Source organism: Macrotis lagotis, chromosome 1 (genome assembly GCF_037893015.1).
Source record: "Macrotis lagotis isolate mMagLag1 chromosome 1, bilby.v1.9.chrom.fasta, whole genome shotgun sequence".
Taxonomy (NCBI): Eukaryota; Metazoa; Chordata; class Mammalia; order Peramelemorphia; family Peramelidae; genus Macrotis; species Macrotis lagotis.
Genome location: NC_133658.1, coordinates 191,074,171 through 191,085,079, shown reverse-complemented (window position 1 = coordinate 191,085,079; position 10,909 = coordinate 191,074,171). Strand labels below are relative to the sequence as shown.

General features: G+C 36.6%; 1 pseudogene; it reads left to right on the top strand.

The window, feature by feature from the left end:
- The first annotated feature begins 9,807 nt into the window (after nt 1-9,807).
- On the top strand, nt 9,808-10,702 carry LOC141520578 (small ribosomal subunit protein uS2 pseudogene; annotated as a pseudogene).
- The last annotated feature ends 207 nt before the right edge of the window (nt 10,703-10,909 follow it).

The window sequence follows — 10,909 nt, the reverse complement described above, 5'->3', positions numbered from 1 at the left end:
TTCCCAGTCTCTTATTATCTGGCCTCTAACCCCACCACTTAACTGAGATTACTCTCTCTGAAATAACTAATGATTTCTTACCTGTTAAATCTGATGGACTTCTCTCAGGACTCATCCAACTTCACATGTATAGAGCTCTTGACATTGTTGATAACCCTATTTTCCTGGATACTGTCTCCTTCATTGACTTCTTTAATATTACTCTCTCTTTAGTCTCCCATTTCTCTGAAAAAAAGAGAAGCAGGAGACTCCCATCTCTTCCACACTCCCTTGTCTATCTTAATGATCTTTGCATAATGTGACAAATTATTAATATCCACCGAGTCAAACATATTAGTTTGCTAATAAATATTCACAGTTTACATAGAGTTTTAAGGTTTGTAAAACATTTTACCTACAATAACTCATTTGATACTCACAACCAATGTGATGTTGTTCCTTTGGGATTTGAGAGTTCCTTGTCTCTAAAACAAGGGTGAGGAATATCAAGTCCAGAGGGCATATAAAGCCCATGAAATCACTTGGTCTGGTTGCCAAGAGAAATATAGGTGGGACTCAAAATGTCTGACCAAATATAATTGGCTAATTTTTAAGTGATAATTTTGTATGACCTGTAAATATCCAAATGACCCTTGGCAGAAAAAAGTTATCTAGTTTCCTCACACCTCATATAGAAAATAAAAAAAAATTACTATTTCTAGTTCACTGATGATGAAACTGAGACACAGAGAGGGTGATTTGCTGATACCACACAATGGTTGTTTGTCCTTCATTTTCAGAGAAGATCAATGACATCAAGAGGTGATTTCTTGACTTGTATATAAATTGGATTTCAGTGGATTTCAGTGAAGCAAAGTTGCACAATCATCAGTTTCACTCTCTCCCAGAGTTATCAAGGTCTAATGGCAAGATGAAGGTCAGGGTGATTGGTGATGGCCCAGGATGCAGTGGAAAACCCTGACATCTTGGATATCTGACCAAGCTCTAAGCACTCCACAGTACCTGCTTTAGTCACTTGCGTGGCTATTAAAACAAATTGCTTTTATTCACTCATTCAACTACAGGGAAATCATCGCATGCTTGGGGAAGGTACTTCACTAACTCAATGAGAGGTTTGAGTACTGTCAATTTCCCTCAACCCAGTTTAAGCCAACTGCAGAGATGATTTTAAGGGATGTGGTATCTGCATATGCTAAAATTTTTAGTAACTACAGTTAAGAGTAAGGGTCAGAGGAATGATTCAAACTCAAATCTCTGATTTGAAATCTATCACCATTTTTTCCTATCTAAATCATAATATCTCCCCATTAAGACAATATATCATCTCTACGTTTTCAGTCCCCTCAAGATATTTTATCATGGCACAAAGATGACCTTGAGCACTCATAAATCATGTCAATAGAATGTAAGCTCTGGCAAGGTCAACCCAAATAGAATTCAAGCAAAACTCCATGACAAAATATATTCTCTTATCGAAGTTTTGGTCTCTTTAGGTTCACAGAATTTCATCCCAAAGCTGATTAAAGTGGGATAAGTTTTTCAGTCAAAGCAATTGTCTTGGATACAGTTCACTAGGCAAAGCAAATCAATATATATTTATTAATTTCTTCCTATGTACCAGGCATTAAGATAAGGGTTGAAGATATCATTAATAAAAAATTAAAAATGATTCCTGCCCTCAAGGTGTTCAAGATCTACTAGGGAGAGACAACACACAAAAAGAGGAAGAAAAAAGGGGAATCTTATTTTGTAGAATTGAAAACAAGTAGAGCAACAGATGAAGAACTGAATGAGTGAAAAAGTCCAGGTTCTGCCTTTTATAATAGAAAACAGTGGGAAGAGTTTGGTACTCCACTCTTCAGTCATCTAATCAGAGGTGAGAGAATGCAGGAGGAGGTAGTGCCAGTCAAAGTTTGAGTATGCAGCATGGCAATGAGATTAGAACTGATGAATTTAACCTGGAAGGAGAATCTTGCTCCATGATGAAACCAGAAATAATAGCAGCTGCATAGTAAAGATTATAGAGTTGCTATGATCCTAGCAAACCATCCATAAATGACAATCTTAGAGACTTACTTGAATCCCAGACAGGCTAAGTGATATTCCTAGGGATATAGTCAGAAAAGGTCAGAAATAAGATTTTATCTCAGATTGTACTGACTCACATTGCAGAACTCTGTCTACTTCCATGCCACCTCTGAATGTCACAATATAATATTACTATTATGTTCTCCATGAAACATGTGTTCCTGTAATTTCAAATTTTCCCCAAAGATATCTTTCATCAGAACTCAGATTCTTTGGAAAATGTCATTAGTTGCCTCTTACTTTCTGGTCTCCTGATTTCTAAACAACTATAGGTTATTATTACAAAGAATACTCTCATCCACTTATAGAAACAGAAATACTTCCTGCCATGAACTTAATCCATAATATTTTTAGTGCCTATGAATCCATTTTCTTTCCTTGTGCTATTTCCATATCCCCAAAGATGTGTGACCTAGAGATCAATCTGATGAATTAGGGTTGCCCCTAGTTCCATGCAACAAACTTTAATTTTCCCCAAGACTTTCACTCATTTCATCTGTTATTCACAAGTCAAGTCAGAATGACTTCTCCCTTGGTTAGATTCTTACTTTCTGGGTCATAAAGCTGTCCTCAGTATAATTTACAAAGCATTTTGATAGCTGTATTTGTAACCCAACAGATGTCTAGGTAGTTTAAAATCCCCCTGGAGCATGGTGCCTTGCAGTTTGAAGCTCTTTGAAAGTTGGTCCAGTATTTTTCATTTCTGTTGTCCCTTGCTCCCAGAGGAATGGAGCAGATGCAGCAGATGCCCACTGGAGTTTCACTTTTCTTTTACGTTCTTGGTATCCTTGCCTAATTTTTCTCTGCCAGTTTTACTATGTAGCTAACAACCAACATTTGCCAACCAACATTCTCTTTGTATATCGTTTTGACTTTAAATTAATTAGTACTTTCAAATATGATTAAAAAAAAAAACCTTGACTCATGTTTTTACACAAGGACACCAAACTGTGAAGATAAGAGAAAGAACAACATATAATTCATTTTAATATGAAAGCATAAACTTTGATTAGTCTTAGTTTATAATGCCTATATTTGAAGATCCAAGAGAGGTGGCTCCCATTTTCTGATAGTAGGATAGAGATCTCAATTGGTCTCTACTAAAAAAAGAGAAGGATTAGACTAATATTACTAGATCTCAATAATTAAAAGCTTCAGAGAAGCAAATTTAGGATCAATTGAAGTTAAAGTTTCTTATTAACAATAAAACATATTCTTATAGAAGTGGGATTCTGGGTCTTTATCATTTTGCTGTCCTTCTAGAGAACTTAATATTATTGTAAAGACACATAGATGGACTAGATATTATCAACCAGAATAAACGATCATTTTTTGGATTTTCTTTGTCACACAAATATGTTTCACTAAGCAAATCAATGTAAGTAATGGAATAATTTGCCAATCTCTTTCTGTAATATTCCAATGATACCTCAGTCATAGTGCTATTCTTGATCTAGCAATATCAATTGAGTGTGAATTTCTCTTTCCTTAAAATATACTAGCACTTTTTTTGACTTCCAACTCTTTGACACCATCACTGAATTCTTTGCTTTGTCAAAGGAATTTTAAGAATAACTATCTGGCAGCCATATTCAATTTAGATGAGTTTAGTTATAATTTGAAATTAGCATTTCTTGTGATCACCAAAAATGAAAATTATCTTGCCTGATCTAGAAAATTCAGGGTATTGTCAGTTCAGTAATTATAAATTCCCTGTCATTAACAGTATTTAAGTAGAGACTTAAAGAGCAGAGTTTCTTACTTTTTTCCTTTTCATTTTTATAGACTTATTTTTAGGTTGTGAAATTCTATAACTCCTCATGGAATAATATTTTAAATAATTCAATTCACATAATATATGCTAAATTTAAATTAAATTTTTGCAAAAATAATATTGCAATATTTTCAACTTTCTCCATCCCACTCCTTGTAGGAGTTCATGGACCCAGATAAAGAATCGATGTTTTGGAGGGTTTGATGCTATGATGCTTCCTAATCTGAGAGTTACTAATTCTGTATCTTACCCAAACTGATGTTCTTTCTCTAGTTGCTAACATAATGCTCTGACTACAACAGAAGGTACATATCAAATATATATACCAAATTAAATACTGTTTGCTGCTATTTTGTAAATTGAGAAATTTTGTCATATCAAGAGCACATGGCAAAGTTGTAATCTGCATATAAACCCTTTTCTTAATGTCTTGAATATTATCTCAAGGCAAAGAAATTAGAGTTCATGAGTAAACATACTAAAATTTGGATTTCTAATTTCAGACTTTTTATTCCTGAGGGAAAGTGGGATTTTTATCCCTTCAAGAATACTTTATGTCAATGCCTATATGCATTTCTCCAAAGATATTCACAATATTAACTGTGATATACCAAATATTAACCCTGGACTTAGCATCCCATCCAAACCAATTCCAGAATCTCCACTCTCCAACATACACACACACACACACACACACACACACACACACACCCCTCCATTCCAAATTAATCAGCACTGCAAAGAATGGAAATAAAGACATGGATTCCAAGATTCAAATGCCATAAGAGTCATATTGAATGGGGCAGGGGCATTTGTGACTAATATTTATTGTTGTTGTTATTTTCATTAGTAGATTTGCCAAGAATAAAAGGGTTTCATTCACAATGCTGACAGCTCTTTGACTATAACAGGAGTTGCCATTTCTAGAAGATGATACAACCAAATCTATGTGTATGAACCTTAAACACAGAAGCCAAAAAATTCTTGGCAGTTGCTTTAATTATACAACCAGAGTTAATTAGAATGAGAAGTCATATATCTTCTCGTGATGAATACTTATGGGATCAATTTTGCAATTGAAAACCTATTTATTGCATGTAGAAATGATATTTATATTCAAGAATCATGTTTTCATATTAAATATGCCCTGAAAATTCTGATCATTGTAGTAAATGTCAAAATAAACATTAACTATTTAAGAAAGCATTTACCTACAAATGTAATCTAAAGTTTATGAAGTATGTTAGTGAATCTATGAGCCTCCCTTCTATCTTGGCCTATTATAATTTTATTATTATAAATTATTTGCCAATATTTTAGTTGAAAATTATTTCAAAGAATCAGTTGCAGATTTTCTTAGAAAATAAACTATAAGACCCCATTGTTTTGACAGATTCTTATATAATAGAAGAGCTCATTGAACTGAATTGAATTATTTATGGGTTAGAATAGATACAGGCAAATAAATCATTAATATAATATCCTGGTGTAGTGGGTTTAATTGATTTTAGTATGTATCAAAAAGACCTAAATTCAAGTCTAATGACTGATATTACTGGTGAGACTACAGATAAGTCACTCCTTAGTACCCCAGAGAGTTCTCTAGGGTTCTAAGCTGTGAATAAGGTACCTTGATGGAGAAAATTAACATATGTAAGAATAAAATCACAGATACTAACCTTTTCCTCAAAAAAGTACCTACAAGCATAGCCATAGAGTTGTGAAAATAAAGAACTATATTATTTTCCCCCTTTCACAATATCAGTCATATAATTCTATGTTAGTGGAATTGGCTGATGCATGGTTATTTTAACTAAGACAAACAAGTTGACAGTTAATTAGAGACTGGAACAAGCTTTTCTTTCCTCATTATTCAGGGAATGGTTTGCCATGTGTGCACCAAAGGGAACCCATAGATTCACTAGAAATCATTGTTTTCAGTTCACTGTCTATAGTTGAGCCAAAGGCCTGAGAGAAAAACAAGTTAAAACTGACTCCATTTATTTCTGGGCATTTGTCATTATAGAGAGGTGTATGATCCAAAATGTGAGTGTTTAAATGTGCTTCTTAAATTCTTTTCCCATTTCTCTTGACTATAGAAACTCTTTTTCTTTGGCCAGGTAAGTTTATTTCTCTTCCTATTTCCTTCTAACTTCTAACCACTTAGATGACTCAGTGTGACTGTAATTTTGTTCTATTGGGAAATTCTAGTGTGAAGACAAATGAAATAGTGGTAAATAATTTGTAGCCTTAGTAGACTGGAACATTTTGTGGTTAATTAAATTGCTCATGGCCACATAGTATGGGTTGGAGAAAGGATAGGAAGTCTCACTGTACTTTTATAATTCTATAGTTGTAACTACAGAAACTATTATATTTTAGAAAATATGGAAACAGAGTGACTTCCCAAGATATTACTACTATAAAATATATAAATAGATATAAATAGATATTATATAAATACATATATATGTACACACACACACACACACACACACACACACACACACACACACACACACTCACTCAGGGACTCCAGGGCTGGTGCTCTATCCACTGCGCCACCTAGCTGCCCCTATAATCAATTTTTTTTTTTTTAATGCAACTAATTGTAGAAAAGAGATGAGAATTCTGGTCTTTTACCATACAGTCCTGAACCTATTCTACTAAACTACATTACACCTTTCTTATTTTTAAATCAGTACTATAGTGTGGTTTCTCAGAGCTTTGACTTTCCATGTCTATTGATTCGATTACCCTTGCAATCCCTTGTGTTATGATTATGCCTAAAACACTGACTGGAGTTATGAATCATGAGCTGCTTCCAATGCCTTGTGGGAAATAAGGTCTAAAAATGCTTGCTTTTGAGTCTGAATCTTCTCCCTATCTCATCTAGGCTTGATGGCAGTGACCATTCCTGGGTCTGATTCCATTACTGACATAGGAGTTTTGACCTATCCAATTTCTAATCTGGGTTAATTCTTGTATTTTTAAGCAGCCTTGATAGGTCCCTACTCCTGGGAGCCTCTCAACATTGGTGCCAGACTTAATGTAGATACCCAATTAGATTAACTCCCCAAAATTCAGAACTCTTGTGCTTAATATATCAGACAGCCTTACACATGTAAAAAATACTTATAAATATATACAGAAATATATGTGTGTCCAAAAAAAGTAAAGTTGCTCATTTATGAACATACAGAGATATAATATAAAATGCATAATAATGAAATTGATATTAAATATAAAACAGATATTAAAATGTCAATTATTAACATATTGATGATTAACAATATATTAATGTTGGATTAATATGCAAATACAAAGTGTATATTTATATGATATAGTAGTATAATAGTCATATCTAATATATTAAATATATTTGACAATTATATTCAACATATTGTACTTCTTATAATGTGTAGAACTATAATTATTTATTAATTTATTTAAAATAATTATTTTATTTTTAGTATGTAATTAATTGCAATATATTAAGCATATGTATAGTAAACAGTTACTTACAAGCTCTATGATCATTGGTGAATCACTTTACCTTACTTTGCCTGTTCTCTCATTTGTAAAATAGGATTTTGTGAGTTAATTTCTAAAGTGCATGCATCTTAAAATTTTGATTCTGGAGTGATTTAATTAGCCAAATAGGTTCTCTAAGCAAAAACATCACTGCTATTTGCTGTCTCAAGGGTTTAGTTGATATAAGGGCAGGCTTGACAAAGAATGTATGGGATGTCAAAATTATTCCTCAGAAACAATAGCAAATCTAAGAAATAAATAAAAGGAAAATGTGTTGATGAGGAGCAGACTATATCAGCGATATTGGTGTCAATGATTAAGTGGATCTACATAAGATAAGAAATTTAGAAAAATCTCTATTCTATGTTCCAGCAGTGATATAGATTTTTTCACCCCTAGTCATATCTTGATTTAGATTCAAAATTGAAGTTTATTATGGAATGACAAAATTATAAGGATGAGCTTGCTCATTAACTTGCACATTCTTTGACTGTATGAATTAAGATGTGAAGAGAGTAAAGGTCTGCTGAATAACAAGATAGTAGTTTCTCATTATGTTTGATTCACATTTTAGATATTGGTAGTTTCTGGGGTATTTTTGAGATTCTGGCCTTCAGTGATTTTTTTGATGCTACTGGAGTTCAAGGAACATTTTTCATTAGTTTCAGTTGTGGTTCCTTAGCTTAGCTATTAACCGTTATGCCCTTTCTTGCAGTTTTATTCAAACCTTTTAAATCATTCAATTATTCACTACCATCCTGTATGTTTCGCCTCAATGGGTCTTTCTTCTAAGTCCCAGGGTCTTAAGTCATAAAATCGTAGGATCACAGAAATTCAAGTTAAACAGAGACCTCATAGGCCAGCTAATCAAATCCATAACTGAAAGGGAATCCCCAGTAGAACACTATCTTCTGAATGTCTCTCATATCAGTTCAATGTTTTTCTCTTCCCAGTAATACCATCCAAGTTTAGGTCATTACCAGTTCTCAAAAAACTGTTTGAATTGTCACTGACAGATCAATCTACCTAAATCTCAAATCTTTCACTATCAAAACCCAAGTATCTAATTTTCAGTAACTCTCCAATGCCTACCAAATTAAACCTAGATCTTTTAATATAGCATTCAAAGTCCTACACAGTCTAAAATCAAGCAAGTTTTCCAACCTTTCTCAAACACTATTCGTAATACTCCAGCCAAAACTCACTACTCATATCCCCCTAAATATATCTAGGACTTTCCCTCCTCTATGCTTTTGCTCTTCTGAGATTGAACACTATGTTAACATGATCAAGTCCTTCATGGTCCTGAACCTCCATTTATTCACTATTAAAATGGGATTAATAATATTTGTATAAGGGGCGGAGCCAAGATTGCGACAAGAAGTGATCCAGTCTTAGGCGCTCTGTGATAAAACTTGAAACTAAGGACTCTTAACTAAAATTTCAAGAGAAAGAACCCACAAAGGGAACCAGTGAGGCAGTTCTCCTACTCAAGGTAACCTGGAAAAGAGCAGAAAGGCTCTGCTCCCCCGGGGTGGGAGGGGTGGCCCACCAGAGTGGTGGCCCACCAGAGTGAAAGAACTTCAGCCTCCTGGAGGCAGCCCCAGGGCGCTGGGAGCCCCGGCTCACAGCAGCAGGGGAGTCTCCTCAGCTGCACCCCGAGGAGCACCGGGCACAAAGTGGGGGAACAGCGAGGAACCTCTGCCAGAAGGAGCACATGGAGCCCAGCCCTCAGGGCACACAGCAAGTAGCTTGGTCTTTCCCCAGCCCAGATCCAGAAACAGAAGCTGGTGGAGCTGGTAACCAGGAGCCCCCAGGACATGAGACCATTGAGCTGAGGGAGGGGAGTGAAGAGAGACTACAGAACTCTGTCCTCTGACTCTGGAACAGGACTCTGGGGTTCTGACCACATTCAGATCCTAATGCCATTCTAGGCCTCCCCACAGAACAGCAGGCACCCCCCCCACCTCAGCCCCGTGGCAGAGGGGAAGCGCTTATAGTCATTCACAGACCAGCAGGGAGGACAGAGCCTCACATACTGAGACCCTTGTGGGAGTGTCCCAAAAGCTCAGGAAGCACCCCCAAAAACAGGCTTAGGCTTGGAAAATGAGCAAGCAAAGAAACAAAAGGAAGACTATTGAGAAATATTTTGCAAATGAGCCCAAGAAGGATCAAAATACTCAGTCTGAAGATGAGGAAGCACAAGCTCCTGCATCCAAAGACTCCAAGAAAAACAGAAATTGGGCTCAGGCTATGATAGAGCTCAAAAAAGACTTTGAAAATGAAATGAGGGAGTTGGAAGAAAAACTGGGAAAAGAAAGGAGAGAGATGCCTTTCCGTGCTGCCCAGAAGAGGGGTCCATGCGGCGCTGTTCATGGTTTCCATCGTAACTTTCAAGGGAAACTTTCACAATGTCCAGAGCCCTGGATGTCTTGCAGATGAAGGAGGAGGATGTCCTCAAATTCCTCACTACAGGCACCCATTTGGGTGGCACCAATTTGGATTTCCAGATGGAACAATATATCTACAAAAGGAAGAGTGATGGCATCTATATCATTAATTTGAAGAGAACTTGGGAAAAGCTTCTGCTGGCAGCCCATGCCATTGTTGCCATTGAAAACCCAGCTGATGTTAGTGTCATCTCATCCAGGAACACTGGCCAGAGAGCTGTTGTGAAATTTGCTGCTGCCACTGGCGCCACACCTATTGCTGGACGCTTCACCCCGGGCACCTTCACTAACCAGATCCAGGCAGCTTTCAGGGAGCCTCGCCTCTTGGTGGTCACTGATCCTCATGCAGATCATCAGCATTTGACTGAAGCATCATATGTTAACCTTCCAACCATTGCACTGTGCAACACAGACTCCCCACGTCGCTATGTGGACATTGCCATTCCATGTAACAACAAGGGAGCTCACTCAGTGGGTCTGATGTGTTGGATGCTGGCCCAAAAAGTCCTTCGGATGAGTGGTACCATCTCCCGTGAGCACCCATGGGAGGTCATGCCTGATCTTTCCTCCTACAGAGATCCAGAGGATCTCTGATCCAGAGGATCTCTTGAAAAGGAAGAGCATGCTGCAGCTGAGAAGGCAGTGACAAAGGAGGAATTTCAGGGTGAATGGACTGCACCTGCCCCAGAATTCACTGCTGCTCAACCAGAGGTGGCTGATTGGTCTGAGGGCGTCCAGGTGCCATCTATGCCCATTCAGCAGTTCCCTACTGAAGATTGGAGTACTCAGCTGGCTACTGAGGACTGGTCTGCAGCTCCTACTGCTCAGGGTAGAAACCACCACAGAGTGGTCCTAAGTTTTACACAGATACTCTAATAGTGTTGGAAAAATGTGGATGGAAAATAAACATTGGTTTCTTAATAAAATAAAAAAAAAAGAAAGGAGAGAGATGCAAGAAAAACATGAAAAGGAAGTCAGCAACTTAGTCAAGGAAATCTAAAAAAATGCTGAAGAAAATAGCATGCTAAAAACCAGCTTAGGTCAAATGGATAAAACAGTTCAA